Here is a 5,261-nt window from a genome sequence, read left to right as displayed (position 1 = left end):
GGAAGATATAGGACATGTGATGCTGGACTGGGTAAGATAAAGCAAGTGGGAAAAGAGAAAAACAATGGTGTCAGAAACAAGAGGTATAATTTCTGGTGTGCTTCTGAGACTCACTAGGTTTGTAATCATGGGAAATCATTTTACTTCTTCAGACTATCTACAAAGTTGAAGACTGTGGTTGGAGGACAGCCTATGTAGATTCTGTGGTTGTTCTGCTGAGCTTTATAAACTCTTTTCCTTGTGATAAGATTTGATAACTTCGACCTTGCCTTCACTCACATGAAATGGATTATTCTAGACATTTGAAAATCTGGACAGTTGAGGTTCTGTAATGTATTTCTGAAATACAAAATTCAACATAAATCAATTATTTCTTTAGGGTGAAAGAGTAGGGGGCTAGGCAACAAAGAGAAGGGTACATAGGCAGTTTGGTTATTTTAAATCACTCCTTTTCTCCTCACATGCTAATAGGATTTACTCTCAAAGCATTGTTTGGGAAATGTTAGGCTGGATCCAAGCTTCGACTGGAAGGCAGTCAATGGTTCCCATATTTTTCATGTTCATTCACTTGGGTTTCTTTATGTTAAAAGAAGAATGTTTCCCAGAAATAGCCATATTTCTTGACGTTGCTAGGATATAAATTCAGACCCCACAGCATTTAATATATACCATGGGATAGAGGAAAATAGGAGATCCCCACCCTGATTTCCATTAAAGGGAAAACTCTGACCCAAAATAATTTAATTAAGTCTAGCTCACTTCCCACATTAATAAACTGAACAGCCATTAAAAGCTAATGTCAACTTGTTTTAGGATTCTGGCAGGTCCTGCCAGATAAAGCAAGAAAACGAATTTATTCCATAGTGATGAGGACCCAGCAGCACATAGGACAGGACAGGATCCTGGCTTAATGAGGCAATTGAGTCTTTTCTTAACAGGGGTTCAAACTGTACTGATTCCCAAGTATAGACTGTTCTTCAGGAATGTACTATCATGGACCAACTAAGAAACAATCAACTGTGCCTGGAGCTCCTTTCAATGGACATAATGAAAAGGAAGTTGGCGGACCCGGCCAGGTAGCTCAGTTGGTTAGAGCATCATCCTGATATGCCAAGGTTATGGGTTTGACCTCTAGTGAAGGCACATATAAAAATCAACCAATGAATAAGTGGAATAACAAACCAAGGTCTCTCTCTCTCTCTCTCTCTCTCTCTCTCTCTCTCTCTGTCTCTATCTCTCTCCTCTCTCATCAATTTCTTAAAAAGAAAGAAAGAAAAGGAAACTGGAATTGACAAAGTTGACTCACCACTGCACACAAACTGGCCTGTTCTCCCTCCACTTTAGCATGGGCTCTGCTCAGAGTAATAAGTGTCACTCATCCAGTGGGCTGAATTCTAAACTTAATCATGACTTAGAACATGGCCTGCTGGCCAGAGAAAGAATATAAAGGGCATAATAATTGGAGCTTTGTCAAGGACAGGTATGGAGTTTCAGAAAGAAATGATTACAGCAGGGGATAGGTAATCCTAAATATAAAAAGACCCAGGTAGAGAGTGGAAGGAAAGATTCAGAGGGGATTCTCACCCTCCCCTCAGGCCATGATGGCTAGGGGACTGTAATAGGCTAAATAATGGTCCATGAAAGAGACCCAAGTCCTAATCCCTGGAACCCATCAATTACCTTATATTACCTCAAAGGGACTGTGGAGATGCTTGCAGTTGCTTGCAGGTGTGGTTAGTTAAGGATTTTAAAGTGGTGGAATCATCCTGGATTATCAATATGAGTTCTAAATGTCCATATAAGTGCCCTTACAAGATGAAGGCAGAGGGAGGTTCAACAATGGTAGTGGAGAAGGCAGTGTGACTACAGAAGCAGAGATCGGAGTGGTGACAAGCCAAAGAATGTTAGCAGCCCCCAGAAGCATTGGAAACACGAGAAGATGGATTCTCCCCTGGATCCTCCAAGAGAACCAGCCTGAACAACACCTTGACTTTAGCCCAGTGAAACTGATTTCAAACTCGTAACCTCCAGAACTGCAAAAAAATAAATATTTATTGTGTTAAACCACCAAGTTTGTGATACTCTGTTACAGCAGCTTTAGAAAATCAATACAGGGACAATATGAATTAGAAAGAAGAGACGTGCAGGCTGCTTAGAGAAGGCTTTAGGAGAAGAAAGAGAGGAAAGAGATGCTTCAAGAGCTGCCTCCAGGCATGGGAGAGGCACTGACAATGAGGAAAAAGGCTTTAAAAAAAAAAAAACAAAGTTTTGCTGTGCTTTGCAAATGAAACCCATCCCCATTTTGGCATGTTCTCAAAAGACTGGGAAAAGATATATTTGTTAAAATGGATATCTGATTGAAAGTCATTTCTTGCCAGTAACTCTGAGTCCCTTCTTGTGAAGAATGTGAATTTAACAAAGAAAAAGATATAATAAGGTGGAGATTTTTATTCATCGGAATTCAAGCTGATACTCCTAAACTAGGAGGTCAGATCCTAAGAGGATTCTATGTTACAGAAGGGAAATGAAGCATATTTGAGTGTGATTCAGTCAGAGCCTCTACAGAAATAACTAATAACCTAAAGGTTAAGTGAGGAGGAGAATGCAGGAATTGTTTCCAAAGGTATAGATGGAATCAAGGAACAAACAAGAGAGAATGGAGCACCAGGGGCTAAAACAGTGGAAAACCACCATTTCTTCTATGAGGCAAATAAAAGGGGTATAGGGTGTCTAAGTTGGAGTTCCCCCAAAACAGAGGCTGGGACAAACAGTTTATGCGAGAAGTGAATGAAACACCAATATGAATGTAAGTGAAAGTAACACCAACAGAGAAGTGAAAAGAAACACCAACAGAGAAGTAAGAAAGAGAAAGTTTATGTAGGAAATGAAAGAAACACCAGTAGAGAAATAAGAAAGAGACACTGGGAGGGAATGGCTGTCCATAAAGAGTATCAAACCAGTAATCACTATAGGCAATTGGAACTTAACATGGGCCATCAGGTTAGCTACCCCAGGCCAAGGGAGCCACAGTGGCCTGAGCTAGGGATGGAGAAACCACCAAGCCTTAGGTATTAGAACTCAGAGTGGGAAGGGCATTCACGGGGTGGGAGAGCCCAGCATGGAGAGTTGGAACCCAAGCTGGCCAATTCCAGGATGGCGTGTACTGAAGATGAAACTGGAAAAGTCAGCATTTGTGCTGCCTGCCACAAGCAGAACCAGTAAGTAGAGACAACGACTGAATATTTATGGCTGCTTTATTCTGATGCTGGCCACCTGAGAAAATCAGGGCTTATGTACCTTCAAAAACCATCTTAATATCTCATCAAGCCAACCTTTTTTTGTAGGGAGAAAGAAAGGTAGGTAAGTAGTTTGGGAAAAGGTTAATCAGATAAGAGTTGCAGTCCTGTGGCAATTTTCCTAGCATTTCTTTATCTGCTGATCAACCATTTTTTGTCTGAGTCAGACAAAAAACTTCTCTCCCTGAAACACAATGGCTCAGATAGCATCTCCATCGCTTTGCGGAACCCTGGGGCACAAAGGTTGAATTGCTGTTCCTGGAATAACAGCTTTCCACTTAAGACTATCAACTATGACTCACACTAAAATTTAACTCTTGAGTTCCCCTCTCAAAGAGTCAGAGCCTAGGCAGAGAGGCAGCTACCCCATGGGGGGAGGGGCACTGCCGAGATGGGAAGTGGATGCAATAAGGGCGGGGTGATCAAATACCTAAACATACTAAGGATGCAGAGAGTCAGGTTTCTCACTGTCATAAGAGGGACAAATAATAGGAAGGAATAAATCTGGGATTTATTGGGACCCTGTAGTGTTGTACTGGAATTAAGGGCAAAAGTATAAACTTACATAGGTAGGTACAGATACAAACATAGATGTCAATGTGTGTATGTGTGCATGTATATGTGTGTTACATATACACACATTGACATCTATACTTACATGCATTTTATATTTACACATATATTGGTATTCACATACGTGAATACCTACACATATTTACATCTCTATTTAAATGTGCATATTATATACATGTATGCATACCTATAAGCATACATATGCACGCACATTTACATCTGTGTGTGTGTGTGCAGCTCTGGTCTCTTCACTCAGGGGCCCACAAGCTGGGAAATCCCAATAGTAATAAGCATAACTAATGCCTAGATCTTGGCTGCTAAAAATCTTTGCCCACTCAAAAGATACCAGGGCTCCTTGGAGAAACTGCGGATTCCAGCACTGTGATGGGGAAAGTATGAGCTGAGTCTGGAATGCCTTCTTCTTCCAGAAAGCAAGGAAGTGCTGAAAGAATGATGGGGACTTGTTAGACAAACACAAGAGCTGGTTTGAATAGTCTCCCACTAGCCAAGAATGGGACAATTTAAGGATAAAAATAAAACAATGATAATGACACATGTTTACTCATTGGACAAATTAGGAAACCATATTGATATAAATGAACAAATGAATAAATTGAAACTTTGACGAGGAACAGAATTTCAAAGTACCTCTGCATTAAGTATTAACTATAAAGAGGAAAGAGTACTTTAGAGTGGAGAACTTGAATGACAACACCTTAGTTAAGTGACCAAAATCAGCATTATAAGTAATGTAACAAATTGAGATTGTGAGCCACCTGATAGGATGCACATAAAAGAACGTGGCATTACTTCTTTGGTTTTTTTCTTTTTTCTTTGTTTGGCCAAAGATCAGTAATTTGATTTTAATTATGAAGAAACATCCGACTGACTCAAATCAAGGAACATTCTACAAAATAACAGTTTGTGATCTTCAAAACAGCCAAAGCCGTGAAAGTATAGACTGAGGAACTGTCCACAGTGAAGGACACAACAGAGCTGTGAAAACTAAATGCAAGAGAAGATTCTGAATAGAATCTGCTGCTATAAAGTATGAGGATAGACTAGTAGCAATGTATCAGTGTTACCTTTCTGATGTTGGTGGATTGTGGTTACGGAGGAGAGTGCTCTTGCTTATAAGAAATACATACTATTCAGAGGTGATAGGGCATTCAGTCGGAAAACTTACTCAGTTGTTTTGCTATACTTCCAACTTTTTCATAAATATGTTGTTGTTTCAAACTTTAAAAAAAAACAAAAAATAGGAAGGGAAGAAGAAAGAAAATGAAAAGAGTGACTATTCTAAACAATCGAACTATCTTCAAGAACAATGACAAATTTGTTAAAGTAATCATTTCCTCCCCCAAGAAAACACTGAGAGGTATTTTTAGTGGC

The sequence above is a fragment of the Desmodus rotundus genome, chromosome 2, assembly GCF_022682495.2.
Source record: "Desmodus rotundus isolate HL8 chromosome 2, HLdesRot8A.1, whole genome shotgun sequence".
NCBI classification, from domain to species: Eukaryota; Metazoa; Chordata; class Mammalia; order Chiroptera; family Phyllostomidae; genus Desmodus; species Desmodus rotundus.
The sequence above is the reverse complement of the archived record's forward strand: the minus strand, read 5'-3'. Positions refer to the sequence as shown.